The 17,418-nt window shown below is 41.9% G+C and overlaps 1 long non-coding RNA gene across 1 annotated transcript in view; it reads right to left on the bottom strand.

Annotated features, from left to right (window-relative positions):
• Positions 1 to 17,418, bottom strand: part of LOC125623947 (uncharacterized) — a 78,790-nt gene that overhangs the window by 20,040 nt on the left and 41,332 nt on the right. Inside the window, exons 3-4 of the long non-coding RNA XR_007353163.2 lie at positions 3,634 to 3,735; positions 2,972 to 3,158 (exon numbers count right to left, since the gene is read on the bottom strand). This is a non-coding gene — a long non-coding RNA (uncharacterized LOC125623947). The remainder of the gene's footprint in view (positions 1 to 2,971; positions 3,159 to 3,633; positions 3,736 to 17,418) is intronic.

Genomic DNA, 17,418 nt, shown 5'->3' with positions numbered 1-17,418 from the left:
GACCAAGCTGCTCAAGGAGTTAAATGTATTAAGCAATTTACAATTAATATAGAACTCATTCCAGAGATATCTACCAGAGAGTACAACAGGGCAATTAACCCACTAATACACTAGGCTATTACATCGCTATGTCTCTTATTTTAGCCTGAGGTGATTTGAAACGCATTGGATTAAAGGATATTACAGAAGATAGCATGAAAAATAGCTTAATGTAATGAGCCATCCCGTGATGTCTGCTATTAAAGATGATTTGCAGTTGAAAACTACAACATACAGTAGTTCAGCCATTTAGAAACATGAGTATATTTAACCCTTTTCTATACTGAATCCTTAGGTAAATCAGCATGGCGGTTTCTCCCTTCCTTATCCCACCTTCAATTCCTTTATTTGAGGATTATCAAACACACCTTATTAAAGTACAATGGTATCTTTGGGAGATTGGTGCCTGAGGTTGATGGAAAACCAGTAATCTGCTAATAACTTTTAAAAATAGATCCCCGAGAGAATAAATAAGCTCAGACCAAGGGAGGCTATTTGACTGTCAAGGCATTTGCGAAATGGGAACTTGTAGCAAATTTCTATACTAGCCTTAGGCCTGTCATATCAGTTTCAAATGGTAACTTGAACAGAACTGAGAAACAAAATCACCGTATCGTATCATCTATCACTGGCCATCTTATTATGGAAATAACGGCACCCAGTTAGACGCAGGCTTAGCAGTTTGAAAAAGTTCCGCCCTTTGGAGCAGACATGCCACAAAGACATCTTTCAGAGAGAAAAGCCTATTGTGGGGTTGCTTGGACCAATGGTGAGTCACGGCTCATCCTATTTGATTTTTTTCCCTCCAGAAACCAGACGCAAGTGGTCCATTATGAATAAGAGCGTCTTAAAATACAAAAAAACCCTAAGGGCCAAAGTCTGTTCTCACACCATTCTCGACCCAGAGTGACTCCAACGGAGTGACAGCACTGTAACTGAGATCCAGATCTATTTCTTCAAACAGGAGCAATAAGACCCTTGCACTTAAATGTGAGGTCCCACTGACTGCGATGGACCATCAGACAGGTGGACCCAGGGCTACAGCTGGGCAAAATTTTCAGACAAATAGTTTATTTGCAGAAAAATGCAGTTTCACGTTGATCAAACTATTTGTGAATTCAGGTTGAAATCAATCCAAAATAATGGGGGGGAGGGAATTACAAAACATCAAAACATTTCATTTTGACATTTTTGAAATGCAACATTTGACTTTTTGCTTTGAAATGAAGTTTCATTTTAAAAGTTAGTTAGATTTAATTTTTATTTTTAAAAGGCTAAAAAAACCCACCCCAAAACTTAACGTGTCATTCAACCCCAAAATATTTGTTGTTTGTTTTTGGTGAGAAAAAATGAAACGTTTCTATTTTGGTTCAATCCAAAACAAAAACTATTTCTGATTTTTCAGTTCAGCCACCAAACTGAACATCCAGTTATTCTCTCAGCTGTACCTAAGACCTTGGTTTGCTCTGTGGGTATAGTTGTTTCTCTCAAAGACTGGTGGTTTAATGGGCTAATGCATGAGACTTTATATTTATTGATTTATTTTATTTCTTTAGATTTAAATAATACTGGAAAAAGAGACACCTATGGAATTGTTTTAGGGGCCCAGACACATACTTAATCTTGTAGTAGCATAATACACCCTCCAACGCCAAAAAAACAAGTATTCAGCAGGAACAAATCAACAATGTGACAATGAATCAGCCCACATCATCTCTGGGAACAAACCCTCGACTTTCTCAAAAATCCCAATCAAAGAAATGGCTTTGAAGGTCACCAGACTCTGGCTACTTCAGACCAAGGGAGTGAGGTCCAAAACCCTGGGACACTCGCAGCGAATGCCCTATCAGTGGCCCCATCTCCTGGAGGCCTGTTTTCAAAGCCACAGCTAAAAGTCAGTTTGATCTTTGTTTCTTTGCCATTGGCTACTTTTGTACCACACTTTTAAAGAGGATGATGTTTATTGTGCCTCTTACACTGGGCGTTTCAGTCCTCTTTGTCTTTTGCCATTTGATGCCCTGGCACTAGGACAGATCTCCAACTGACCTACGTTTCTCAGGAAAAATGCAGTACTAGTAAAATGATACACATATAGTATAAACAGAAGTACCTTCCTCTTATTTCTACATCATGCTGTTTCATGGGAATTAAGATAAGGAGCCAGGCAGTTAAAGGTATTTAGGTGCCTATCACTCACTGGGAGCTAGGTGCCTAATACCTTTAACAATCCGGCCCAGTATCTTTCAATCCACATAGTACGTCTGGATATTTCTGTACATGAGCTGGCTTAGAGTCTACAAGCCGCATTCAAATTTTTTTTTTAATAATCTCTATTTGTATAGAAGCAGAGACGGTTAAAAATGCCAATTATTTTTCATAAGACATTTTAAAAAATTCTTCTCCACTCCCCCCAAAACAATTTCTTCTGAAAATGTTTGGTTTGCAACAAAAAATAAAACCAAACAACTTTCTCAGTTTTCAGTTAAAAAAAGAAAAAAGGTTTAAAAGTTGGGGCATGGGTTTGATGAAAAAAATCCAGAAAATGTCAAGCAAAGAGGAACATTTTCTGCAGAAATTTTCATGTTGGTTGAAAAGCCATTTTTCACAGGGAAAAAAGGGATTTTGACAAAAAATTTTGACCAGCTCTAGGGAACACTGGAACATAGGGATTGCCAGACTGGATCAGACCCACAGTCCATCTTTAATACAGAAGCCTGTCCCTGTATAAGAGCCCCACAGACCTTTAAAGAGATAACAACATAAAAGGTGGTGAAGTTAAGGTGAGTTTGTATAGTAACAGTGTGGACAGCTATTATGTCTCACACACAAATACAGCCACTTCTTCTTAACTATCCTCCCCCTGCTCTAATATGTCCTTTCTCATCTTATTTTTGGAGGAGGTCCCATATAATTAAAAAATGAACGATCTTACCTCTTCACGTCAGGCTGCCCCTGGCTTTGACATCTTAACTTGAGGAAGCCATTCCCTGCCATCAACAAAGCTTAGTGAATCAGCCAACAAAAGGTGCTCGAGAACAACAAGGCCAGCATCCAAGAGTTGACTGCCTTGAGCTGGCGCAGTGGAGAAAATTATGAGGATGCTAACCGCTTTGGTTTTCCTGAAAGGAAGGGTGTACATTTTTAAAAATACATAATTATCCTACTAGCGCTTTTAGCATGTGAGAGAATCTAGGCTACCTAAGCAGCGTTTCTATTGGGTGCAATGTAGCAAAAGCACATTGTCCCTCTCATAATACTGAATAAGGATAACAATACTGAACAGTTTGCATTTACACAGGGCCTTACATCCAAGGATCTCAAACAAATGTGAATGCACCAATCCTCATAATACATATGAGTAAGTATTATTAGCCCCATTTTACGGACAAAGATAAGGGACAGGGCAGGTTAGTGGCTAGTGAGTCTGTTGCAAAGCGAGGAACAGATCCTAGATATGCTCTGTCCCAGTGCTGTATCTTAGGCACCAGATCATCCTTCCTCCCCTTCTCCACAATCTGCTGCCCATGGGACAGTACAGTCCATCACCCTCCAAGCCCACACTGCACTATAGGCTTCAATAACTAAATCCTCTACCATAATCTGGGTGATCTTAACGAAGGATTTGATTTGTGTTTCAGGGGCAGGTTTCTGCCAGCAATTCAGCCGCCTGGCCTTCTCCAGGGCAGCACTCTGCATCTGAAAAATAAAATAAAATAAATACACTTTGTTGGTTTAAAAAAAAAAGGATTAAATGAGTATTTTCTTATTTAAACAATAACAAAATCGATTAGCAGTATGGAACAAAGCAAGTTGATCACAATTATCGGTACAAATGTTTGGGTTAAATGCTCTGTAAATCAAAAATAACTCCATAGAAGTCAATGGGGTTACACCAGAATCACACCAGTGGAAGGGAGAGCCAAACTGGGTCTGTCTGTTGGTCCTAATTTCTGCCTTGACTTACCCCCCACACCTCATGCAACCTCGATGATTTATGTCTTATTTATTTGGATTTTTAATACCCTACAAAAAAAAAGCTCCCCTCCAAGGCTCTCTTTACCCTAGGCAGTCTTTTACAAGTGCAGGTAGAAATAAACAAAACCAGCAATTATCCCAAGATCAAATCAAATAACCCCCCAGCAACATAAATATAACAAATTTTAATTAACCACCTTACCAAAAACTCACCAGAGTCCCAAACTACTTTTACCCATCACTTATTCCCTTACAGATGAGGGAGAAATGATAGGCCCTGTAGATTTCATGGGGATGAATGTATGAGTAAAATGTGACTTGTCATCTTACTAACCTGAATATATAGGGTATAAAAAGTCACACAGAATATTGGGGAGGTGGCACATTGTGCGTGTATGGGTGCGTGCACGCGACTAACAGCGCGAGAGTGTCTGTGTCCGTATATTTTTTAAGATAGTCTGTACCATGAAACCATATTTTAGTTCCCTGACCAGACAGGGCAGGCTTCTGAAGAGCGTTCATCTTTTCCCCCTTGGGTTTAGATGCCAACAGTGGGCGTGATGGTTATTTATGATGTAATATTTCTAATTTGTGATTGTTACTCTTAGTCTTTCCTTGTACTCTCTTGCCTGTCTGTGTCTATCGGATGTCTCTTCTCTCTTAGCCTGGAAGCTCCTTGGGGCAAGGATCATTTTTTGGTTCCGTGTTTGAGCAGCGCCTAGCCTCAAGGGGTTCTGTTCCCGGACTGGGACTCCTAGGCACTATGGTCATACAAATAATAAAATAAACAACAACATTATTGGGGGAGGGATAGCTCAGTGGCTTGAGCATTGGCCTGCTAAACCCAGGGTTGCGAGTTCAATCCTTGAGGGGGCCATTTAGGGATCTGGGGCAAAAATTGGGGATTGGTCCTGCTTTGAGCAGGGGTTGGACTAGATGACCTCCTGAGGTCCCTTCCAACCTTGATATTCTATGATTCTATGAATTGTTACTAGCCACTATGATCCCAATCCTGCACCCATGAGAATGACGAGTTTCGGGGGAGGGATAGCTCAGTGGTTTGAGCATTGGCCTGCTAAACCCAGGGTTGCGAGTTCAATCCTTGAGGGGGCCATTTAGGGATCTGGGGCAAAAATTGGGGATTGGTCCTGCTTCGAGCAGGGGGTTGGACTAGATACCTCCTGAGGTCCCTTCCAACCCTGACCTTCTAGGATTCTACGATTTATTATTACTGTGGCCTAAGGACCAACCAAGAACAGGGCTCCACTGGGCTAAGCACTGCACTCACACAGAGCAGCAAACAGCCCTTGCACTGAGGCACTTACAAGCTAAAGACAGATGCAGGCGTGGGAAAGGGCACTATACGCAAGCTGAATGAACAATGCGATGTCAGTAAACATCATGATCATTCCAGGATATTTTTGGGCTGGGGCTGGGCAGTTAGGAGGGGATCAGCTAAACAGAAAGAAAAGTGAAGGGGCGGGGACACTGAAAGGAAGGGAAGTGAGCAGGACAGGGGAAGAGAGGCAGGTGTGAAGTGAAGCTGAGGTGAAGAGACTGGGAGGGAGGGAATAGTTGGAGCAAGCTGCCAGCCAGCACAGGGCACAGAAAGTCTAGTCAAACCAGTAGAAAGTTCTCTGAATGTTCTCTGATTCTGATCCCACCTGCACTGGTGTAAACCAGGAGTAACTCCAATGAAATCAGCAGTGTCAGACCAATGCAAGTGAGATCAGAACCAGACTGAATACATTCCCAGACAAACCTTTTGCACCTGAGTCCCCGTTTATTAGCTTCTGCCGTTGGCCCACAACACACACAGAGTAAAAGCATCACTGTTTCCCTTGTTCCTTGCCCCACCTCTCCCTATAGTTGTCATCCTCATTCCTTGTGTCATGTCTACAGCTCAGGCCCCCATCTCATGAGGCACACTCTGTAGGCAGGCTCTTGTGCCAATCCCCCTGACATTAGCAGGGTTCTGTGGGGACACAGGAGTCCACCCATATGTGGCTCATTGCAGAATCAGGGCCTTAGATTGGAAGCTCTTTGGAGCATCTGTGAAGTGGCCAGCACACCTTTGAACAGTATAATAGAACAAATAATAATGTCAATAATTATAGTAACTAGAGTAATAAGAAAAGAGCTGTCCAGATTTATGGCAAATAGCAAATCAGTAAAAAGCATGCTCTGAAATTTAAAAAGTATATAGCTATAAAGCCTCTGAAATGAGGATCATTATCATCATGGTTTCTCCTTTGAATAATTTAGAAGGAATAAGATTGAGAAGGGGGTGGGTGAGGGGCATAAACTCAGCACAAGGCTCTCCTGGGCCAATGGATCCTGAACGGAGATGATTTTGCATTGAACTGGAAAAGGGAAAACAAAACAAGCCACTTCCCAAAGTTGAGCACACACTCAGCAGCATTCATCAGGGTTTGAGGTAGAGGATGATGTTTTCCACAAAACCTCACGGGCGGGGTGGGAGGGAGTGTGGAGGAGGGAACTCTTTCTAATCAAAGAACTTGTCACTGTCACTTTGGAGGTAGCAGATGCCATGAACAATAACTAGGATTCTGTGCCTTTGAAATGCATTATTAACAGGTTACATTCATTGCTATCTCCCCTCCTCTAACAAGCTTTCCTTTTTATTTTACTCTGGGCTGTCTCTATCTCAAGTGGCAGGGGAACCTGTCATTTCTTATTTTCTTCCAAAGGAACAAGTGATTTTGGAGGAGAGGAGAGGATGACCAGCCCTTTCTGACCTTTTCTCCTTCAATTTCACTCCTTTCTTCTCCTCGAAAAAAATGGCAATCACACTAGGTGGAACTGACAAACTCATCTCTGTGTCACACTGTTACATGTACAATCACCATGTCACTTGGCATCAGGAGAGAGAGAGGAGGTATTGATGGTAGTGTGGCCCCATGATGAGTCTAATCTGTTAGTAGATTTAAGCTTTCCCTCTGCATCTCATGCTCTTTCAGTGTCTACTACTTGGTGTAGGGTGGAGTTATTTAACTGCTGAGTGTTTAATTCTATAATACCAAAGCAAATCTGCACTCTCCCTTTTTTAAAGTGGGTTTTTGTTCGTATGTGTGTCTGCAAATTTCCCCCGTGAACAATTTAGATAGTAATAATTTGCACCTTTCATTGCAAAGGATCACAAAGCACTCCACAGAGCTTCATGAATTAAATCTTACAACATCCCTGTGTGGTAGGTAAGTGTTGTTATCCCCATTTTACAGATGGTGAAACTGAGGCAAAGTGACCTGCCCAACATCGCACAGAGTCAGTGGCTGCAATGAGGTAGAACTCAGCATTCTGTTGCTTTCATCACAAAGCCACACTCCATTGAAGGCTAAGGTGAGATGTCATGGGAAAACCTGAAAGATAAGCCAAACCCTTCAACCTACCTACTAGGCCTAGCGCAACCATGATTAAAGTTAGCGGAGGAAAAAAATTAATTACTCTCATTTGGGGCCCTGAGAGCTTGAGTAAGACAAAATACAAACTAGCTGATTCACTACTTGAAGGTTGTAACGTTTGGAACTGTGGACCGTTTTTCTCTCCTCAGTTCACCCTTCCTTCTCTCCAAAGCAGAGTACAAGGTCATGCCAAGAAATGCCCCCATTGACTGCAGCCTTTCACTCTTACTCTTCATGAGGAGTCAATGGGTCTACACAGGAGTAAGGGTGACAGGACTGGGCCCACCATGTAGGGCCAAGAGAATGCGAGGGATTAGAGGGAGAGTCTTGAGAGCAGATAAATGACACTGGAGTATTTTTTAAGCCCAGAGACATCAGGAGACAGAATGAGGGGGCCTTTGGGAGGAGAAAACTTAAGTGGCTCTGAGAGCAAACAAGAGCCCCTTGTTCAAGAAGGTCCTTAATCACATACCTATCTTTAAGCAAAAGGCTTACTCACATGCTTAAAATTAGGCTTGTACTTAAGCATCTACAAGGGCCGCATCCTGAAGCAGGGACTTTGCCATTGACTTAATGGCCACAGGATCGAGCCTAGTGAAAGAGAGAAGGTGGAGGCAGAGCCAGAACAACCTGTTCCAACACTTTTCCATCCCAAACCAGGCTCACAAAATTCTACTCACATGCTCACCCAGGGCAAGTCGTCATTTCTGATGGGTGAGCGCACAAGCCGAATATCGACATTTGTCATCCTCATCACCATAATGATGAAAAGGGCAGAGACTATCTACCTCTCTATGTTTGTACAGGGCCTCGCACAATGGGCCACGCTCTTGGCTGGTTCCTAGGCACTACCATAATAAGCATGATTATAGCAATAAAAATGACAAAAGCCATTTAAGTATATTTTGTGCTGGGGCTGATACATCCACAGGAGTTTTGTAAGATGCCTTAGCTTACATTTCCTATATTTGCCATTCTGCACAAATTGCCCTATGACATCCAACTTTTGTATAATTTATTTGCTTGTTTTGACATTGAGTTTAATTATGTGCACATAAGCCAGGTGAGTTTTGCCTATCAGAGGGCAATACCTCTGCCTAAATGCACTGGACCGATACATATTACCAACCACTGCACTCCAAAGATCCAGTCCTTACCAATAGATTCTAGCCTAGGGCAGAATGCCGTTCAAGCTGACTCTGTGTCTGGCTGACTCACAGAGGTTCAGGAGAAGAAATCAGAGGATTTAAAAGCCACCACTGTGAAATCAAAATGTTTTAGCAACCATTAAATTGTACAATGTAGACGGTGGTTAGCAATTAGCATTTGACTTGGAGTTTTTTGGTTTGATTTGGTTTTTGTTTTGCATTTCAAACTAGAGCATTATTAAAATTTAATCTGAATTTTTTTAAAATTACTCTTAGAATCTCGTCATTTAAACAGTAGAGCAAACACTGCAGCTGGTTTTTTTTTTTAAAGGACAAATGGAATTTTTTACCCCCACTCCCTACCTTACCCTAGGTAAAGCATCGTTTTAGTTAAATCAATGTAAATAGCTTTACCACAAATACATTTATTCTGGACTACATATTCCTTGTAGGCATGATGTGCACAGGATAATTATTTCTAATATTGAATGGAAAAGCACAGGAAGATGGGGGGGTTTGTTCAGAGAGAGATTTTTCCAAAGAAAACTCAGTTTTTTGAGGGTGGGAAGGATATTAGGTGGTAACAACAAAAACATAGATTTTTGCACTCCTATAAATCATTATTACTGGAATGTCCCTGAGGGAATTGGGAAAATGAATCAGTTATACACATACACACACACAATGCCAAACTTTTGAAACGAAACGAAACGAAAAGACCTAACTAACTTTAGGAAACCTTTTATAATTCCCTTCACCTACACCACGAATTGAACATGCAAAGGGGGGGGGGGCGGAATGAGGAAGGAGGGGAAAAAATATTCCACCCAGCATGCAGATTATCATTTGAAAAGATTCTGTTGCTATGTTTTTGTCCCTGGGTGATGAAAATGAAATTGTCTGATGTGTGCGCCGTGTTAGATTTACCTTTGCAGGGTTCACCCACAATCAGTAGAGAGGGGTCATGCCACAATATGTCATCTCACAGCTCCATCACACCAACTCCAATTTATACGAGGAGGTATTATGCATTTCAAAGGAACCCCCTGCGTGTGGCTCTTGTTACTGATCTATATCACAGCTCAGCTGAGGGAAGATTAGTTCTGCTGCAAAGGCAACTACATGTATTTGTTTATTATTATATTACCCTTAAAGATGCACTATTCCCTTTTTTCTAAATGTCTAATTTGAAGCGTGCATTAAAAATTTCTGGGTTTTTGTGGGGGGTGATGGGGGAGTAAGAGGTGAGAACATTTTGTACTCTCCCATAAGGAAACCTAAATAGTCTTAAGTCTCCCATGTGTCCTACTCATTAAAAAAAAAAAAAAAGAAAGAAAGAAAAAACTATTTAAATGCAAATTTGAGTTTTAGCTGGGGACTCCCCCAAAAGCTTCTCTGGAAGCACAAGGGAAATAGGATTCAGAAATCTAAAATGGCTGACAGCAGTTGAATGCCCACAGAAAATGCTTCCCTTCTAAATACCCTCTTCCTCTTTCCCTCCCAAACCCCGCTATCCCTAGGTTCTTCACTTCCCAGCTTTTGCTGTAGCATGCCCTAATACAGCCTGGCTGAATCACACTCAGCATTAGTTATCACTGTTCTCCACCATGAGTCTGTTTTACCTGAGGCAAAACACCACCCCAGCGAGTTAAAACTGATAATATTAGCCTTTCAACTTGTGCTCGCTGTTGCTTTAATCAACGTTTTCTCAGAAAGTAGACATTTTTGTCCCTGATAAAGGCTCTGAAGGATTTAATGAGGACACAGAGCATTACAGAACCTGGGAAGCTTTATGTAAATCCATATGTATTTCTGAACACAGCTTCACATTGAGGGAGGACACCAGATCAAGGCAGAGAGAGAAAAGAAATCTCAACCAGCATCTAATAATTCGATGCAGCCTTTTATCTTTGGTGTCAGATTTCACATGACCTACAGCCTCTAAAATCCAACAGGTCCTGAAAAGTTTTCATTGCTAAAAATCATATTAGTTTGATGAGAAAAAGATATGGCACATAAGGAGAATTATTCTAAATGGCTCACCTCAAAATCCTGCCTGAAATCTTTATGGTTTTAAAAGTAAAGCTGCCAAAGCAGGGAAATATCTCATTTCTCTGCCTACAGGTGTAAGTAGCAATTTGAAATATGCATATACACACAGCCTGATTTGTTGTTATATGCTCTCCCACTGCCTGCAGTACGGTATAGACCCATAATGTTCCACCGTAGACATGCTATTACACATAATATGATCACTAACAATTAGTCAGCGAGACAGCGATATCTCTCAATGGGTTACTAAGAGTCCTTATGAACAACAGTATAAACCTGCCGCTTAGTCCTGCAGTTTCATATAGCGCCCTAGAAGTGCATGGTGTATCACATGCTAACAGAAAAAATAAGGTCCTCGGCCCAAATTTACGGGGACCCTATATGAATCGTGGATGGTATGAGAAAGGGGGTGTAAGATCAGACAAACTAATTTAGTACTATCATAAGAAAAGGTGCCTCGTGAAAATTAAGGGTTGTCCACCAGGGCACAGAGTATGAATGTATTATTTACACATTTTTATTATGTAGACATTTATCATCCATTTGTATAATTATGGTATAATTATATAATTTGTTATAAATAATAATAATTATTATTATTAGGCCATATCCTGAGGTCCACTGAAAAAGGGAGATATTATAGGGAAGGTGAACAGACGATGTATTCCTGAAAGACGTGTATTTAAAAAAAAAGATAAACAGAAATATGCCTGTCTTCACCCTCTGTTTCAGTTGTCCATTCTGCTTGTGTACTGACTGTAATGACACGGACATTCTGAATCTCTCTAGTGGGGCTTTGGCTATCCCTGGACACAAATGATGTATCCTACTCATGAAAAGGTATTGATACAACTGACAAGGATACTAATGCCCAGTCGTGCTGCCACTGAAGTTAAGGAGAATTTTGCCCCTGGTTTTTCAGTGGAGAAAGGAAGAGGTCCAATTCAGTGCTGAGCCCATCTTCCTCTTTAGTCAGAGAAAAATAAGCCAGGTTCAATTCCCTGCTCTGCCACAGATTTCCTGCACGACAATGGGCAAGTCACATAGTCCCTCAGGGTCTGTCCACACTGCAGCTGAGAGTGAGCTTCGTGCTTGTGCGCTACAAACAGCAATTTGGACTTCCCAGCTCGTCTCAAGCCCACCTGAGCCACTAGACTGGAGCCCAAAGCTCCAGCCCAAGCCAGAACGTCCACATTGCTATTTTTAGCATGCTGGCTCAAGCCCCATTAACGCAAGTCTAGGAGGCTTGCCCCCAGCTGCAGTGTAGACAGACCCTCAGTTCCCATATGTAAAAAATGAGAATAACAGTTCTTCCCTACCTCTCAAGTGCGGTGTGAGGAAAACACATGACAGACCCTGCAGCGCTCAGATACTGTAGTAATGGCAGTGATATAAGTATCTTAGCTAGACAGAATCCCCCCAGAAACCTGGCTCCGAGCATGTTTTAGCACCAACGGTTCTGATCATACAAGTTACTGATTACAGTGTGGTCGAGAGGATCAGGCACTAGCCTGAGAATCAGGAGATGCAGCTTCTATTTCTGGCTCTGGCATTGACTTGCTGTGTCACCTTGGGAAAGCCACTTCACCTCTGTTTCCTCTCCCACTTTTTATCTTGTCTATTTAGACTGTAAGCTTTTGGGGGACTGTCTCTCACAACTTCCAGCAAAACAGAGTTCCGATCTTGGTGGAATCCTGTATGTGCTACTGTAATATAAATAATAAACAATGTTTCTCTGTGAGGCACATGTTAAGAAGCTTATGCACAGTCTTTGAAGGGCAACGTCACCTAGTGGATAGAGCACTGGACTGAGACTCAGGAGACCTGAGTTCTATTCCCAGCTCTGCCCCAGGCCTGATGGGTGACTTTGGGCAAGTCACTTCCCCCTCTCTGTGCTTCAGTTTCTCCATCTGTAACATGGAGTAATGATACTAAACCTCCTTTGTAGAATGCTTTGAGATCTATGGATGAAAGTGCTCTTATCTAGCTAAGTACTAATACTATTAATGGACATGTCTTAGGGCCAGCAGGCCTGGCCTACAAGACAAAACTTAAGAAAAGCTTAAAAATTATAGTTCACACATTCCAATAGCAACATCCTCTGCTCCAGAGTCCCATTCATTCCCCCATCCAGAGCAATGGAAAGTACGGATGATGCATGTCACAAATGCAAGTTACAAATTTATTATCCTCTGAATTACTGTATAAATATTGATACTCACTAAACACATGCCAAAGCAGTGCAGCACATTCTGCCTCTGCACCTCCATGGGAAGCCACGTTACATGAGGATATCTCAGCAAGACTGGGCCTAACATGCTTAGTCCATCATTCTAATCCCCTTTTGAAAGGGTCCATGAGTGAATGTATCATCAATGGCTGCGTTTCTTATGCAGTGGGCTATACGTGTTCAGTAGCTGTTCTTGTAAACAAATCTCAAAGCTGGGTTTATTTAACTATTTATTTATTTTAATGTAGGGGAATTTTAAAAGTCCTGAAAGACGCTGCACTGTCAGCTTAAAGACTGAAGTCCCCTATTCATCCACATAAGTTATTCACTTTCAGTGCTGGCTCTTTACACGGCGTTCTGCCAATATGCTTTAACTCTGACCTGGAAGGATCAAGGAGTGTGGGAAGGATGTGAGGTAACTATCCCCTTATCTATTTACTCCTTGTCCTTTCTGCTGACACAGCCAACAAAACTGCCAAACTGTGCTCAGTTCCCGTGGCTTTAATTTCGCAGACACACACACACTGGGAACCAGTCAGAGATCCACTGAAACGGAAGGCGAATTGTGTTTCACTGTTCACCTTTTATACCAATCCTGCTTTAAAACACCCACAAAAATCGAAGGCTCAATCCTCAAGACTCACAACATAGTTCATATTAAATATATAAGGTAAAGTTTGCATTCAGTATATTAACAGAATGGGGAAAATCCTCTGCTGGTGTAAATCGGCACAGTTCTGTTGACGTCAATGGAACTCCGACAATTGGAATCAGCTAAGAATCTCAATCAGTGGGTTTGCCTTGAACAACCCTGTATAAACCAAGACCACGTCCCCACCACAGGGGCTACCGCAGCATAGCTACAGCAACGGACAGCCTCTTCCTTCAGCGATGGGAGGGGTTTTTCCACGGCTGTAAGTAATCCCTCTCCCTGAGTGGCAGCAGCTTGGTCCACAGAAGAGCTCTCCTCCCTCGAACTAGCCACATATACACTGCGGGTTGGATCAGCTTAGCAACAGCACCCTCAGGGGTGTGATTGTTCATACCTCTGAGCTCCATAGTTATGTCAACCTAATTCTTAAGTGTAGACCAGGCCTAAGTGAAGTCAGCAGGTTACATGGGGTTTAAGTCAAGGCAGGACGTAGCTTAATGAAGCCTGGTCTGGTCTACACTTAAAACTTACACTGGCCCAGTTATGCTGGTCAGGGGTGCAAACACACATGCACCCTAGGGACACAGCTATGCTGACAAACTCCAAACACCAGAGGGCTTCTGGTGGCCAACTAATATCATTTGGAGAGGGGTTGTTCCTACGCCAACAGAGAAACTCCTGCCCGTGTACGCTGCGCCTACACTAGGAGGCTATGCTGGCATGGCCATACTGAGGTAGCTATGCCGGCATAGGCTCGATAGTGTAGATATCGCCTCAGTAACTAAGCCCAGGTCGACACCTACAACTTAGGTCCACCTAGCTATGTCACTCAGGGAGGTGAAAAATTCACACCACTGAGAGATGTCATTAAAATGACCTAAGACCCAGTATAGGCACCACTAGGTTGATGGAAGAATTCTTCCATCAGCCTAGCTACCACCTCTCTCAGGGTGGATTTACGACAGCGACAGGAAACCCCCTCCCATCACTACAGCAAGTATCTACCCGAGAGTGCTACACTGGCATAGCGGCAATGCCGGGGCTGTGCCGCTGTAGCACATGTAGTCTAGAAACACCCTAAAATAAAACTACAGGTTCCCATCTCCTCTGGAAAAATTAGTATTTTTAAAGGCAGGATTAGAAGCTTGTCCCAGCAGTTTAGGGACAGTTGTGCACATTCTCACTAGGGCATCATTGGAAAGATTCAATGACTTATTGTTTTGTTCTGCCACATTTTTACATAACATTTTTTAAATAAAGGATACATTTCCCCCTCTTATTCTCTCAAGAGACCAGCCTAGAGCAAGCAATTTATAATTGCTCAGGATTTATTAAGGAGGAAATGTTTCACAGCCCTACATAACTTTATTTCCCTCTAAAATGGTCTTTTATACTAGGAGTTTGACTCAGGGATGTGTGGGGCCCTGAAATGTGTGGGCATGTTTAAGTGTGTGGTGACTCTCATTAACTGCTCAACTAAGCACATGCTTTAGTAGAACACAAGAGACAAGGACTTACCTGCCCTTTAAAATGTGAGACGGGTGGGGAAAAAAAAAAACATTCTTTTTGGTAGGAACGGTAGATTGGTATCCTTCTTCACAAACAAAAACACTGCCAAAATCAGTGGCTGCATTTTTCTTACACACAAGTAGATCCATTTCTAAGTATTGCATCATAAGGGTATTGTGAGAGAGGACAGGGCACTGAGTAGTCAGTGTGGGAAGCCAAAGCTGTACACCGATGGCTCATAGAACTGGGCTGAAGCTTCAGCACAGGGAGCTTTCTGTTGCACTTTTTTATTTACTTGTCACTTGTGGGCCAGTTTCTGATCCCTTTACTCATGTCTAACACTGTACTTACTCCATGAGTGGTCCCATGGATGTTAATGAGACTTTTTGTGAAGTTTGGTGCTATTCACCAGGAATAAGGGCATCAGAATCTGGTCCCATGTTAATAATATGCCTAGATTTTTTTTATCATTATTGGGCCTGAATTTCAACTCCCCACAATTCCTGCTCAAGTCACTTGGAGTGCTCAGCAACTGCGAAAATCAGGCCTATTGTCTTTTTTAAAAAAAACCTCAATGACTTACCTGTACTTTGCATCTGAGGAGACATTCTACCCACTCACCATTCTCTTTATGTTTATTTGCTGCTATACAACTCATCTTGCATGATCCTGAAAAGCAGCATTCTGGAGTTTAAACTATTTTTGAACAACAAGCAACTCTGCACCCCAGCACATTAATCCAGTGATAATTAGCATTTGCAATCAACAGCTGTGCATGTTTGGCTCATTGCAGCTTATATTTTGGCAGTGGTGACTTGCCTTATTTTTCTTCTCAGCTGTCATACCAGGTCTAAAAGCCCCACCCCATGCATGACAGGTTTGTGTAATAATGACATTGCAGTGACTGGCATTTACTTTTTAGGAATCGACGCACTGAATACTAACCACCTGGCTCTCTCCGTGATTCCTCCACAAATCTGTACTATGCCCTCTGGACCAAATCCCCTGGCTTCAAATTACCGTACACTGGTTCATTTAGGAGTGCAAAATTGAAGGTGATACACGTCACCCCTTTTGCTGTACCTTCAGAGTGCTGGAACAGAAGATGAACAGATAAACTTATAAGAAAGAAAATGAGAATATTAACTAACTAACACTAGAATAGGCTCATATTTCACTTTTAAGCGTACAGAACATTTATGTGGAATTTCACCTACCCCAGCGTTTCAATGCTTTGTACTTTCAGCACTGTATGAAAGCAAAAGCAAGGTTCGAGAGCTGACTGCATCAGTGACACTAATGGAAATCTAGATACGTCTACAGGGCCAGATTCTCATCTGGTGCAAAACAATGTAGCTGCATTAGTGTCAATGGAGGCATGCCAATTTATACCTGCTAAGAATCTGACCCATAGTTTTCCTACGGTTTTCCTATCACTCACCCGTGCAAATCACGTTGCACACACACACACACACACACACACACACACGTGCTAGCTGCACGACAGTTGGCACAACTTTGTTTCTAGGGGCCTAATTCTGCTCTCGTTTATTCCAATGTAAATTGGGAGTAATTCCTTTGAAGATAATGGAGTTTCACCGGTGTATAACTAGGCTAAGAGATCGAGACAGAGTTTAATGCAAATGGCCATTCTGGGGGAAATAGTGCTCCCAACAGCTCCAACATGAATTGTTAAATATTTTTGCTTAAGTGAAAAATCTTTGCAGTATGGCTCATTAAGTTCCTTCATAGCACAGATAATCATTGGAAAAGAAAACTCAGAAACCCAGGGTCAGTTTCTAATCTCATTTATCATGGTGTAAATCCAGAGTAACACCATAAAGACAGATTCTGATAGCTCTTGCACCAGTGCAAATCGGGAGTAACTACACTGAAGTCAATGAACTAATGTGAGAGATCAGAATCAGGCCCAGTGATCTCACTCTGGATTTACATTGGTGTGACTGAGATGAGACTCTGGCCCCAAGACTATAGCTGTCTTCACACTAGTATAAAGTATTACACAAGTATCATTTTGTGAATGATTTAAAGCGTATGGGTGATGGGTAGGTGAAGGGATTAAGCCCCTCCTCCCCTCACGTTCTTTGCCACTGAATTTCCAAGAGTTCCTGTTAAGAAAGAAAACTGTCTTCCCCCCCTCCATTTCTCTCTTGTTCTCAGTAAAACCACACTCATTTTACTACTTTGAAAGCTCATAATACGATGGGTGAAAACAATTAAATGAAATAGACTGGTAATACCCATGGGAAAACATTTTTAGATATGATATTACAATCTTGTTTCAAAATTGGATTTTGCCAAGAGGAAATACAGTTTATTATAAAACACATTTTCTTTTAATTTAATTATATAATCTTTGACTTCAGAAAA

The sequence above is a fragment of the Caretta caretta genome, chromosome 17 (assembly GCF_965140235.1).
Source record: "Caretta caretta isolate rCarCar2 chromosome 17, rCarCar1.hap1, whole genome shotgun sequence".
In the NCBI taxonomy this organism is placed as follows: domain Eukaryota; kingdom Metazoa; phylum Chordata; order Testudines; family Cheloniidae; genus Caretta; species Caretta caretta.
The sequence above is the reverse complement of the archived record's forward strand: the minus strand, read 5'-3'. Positions and strand labels throughout refer to the sequence as shown.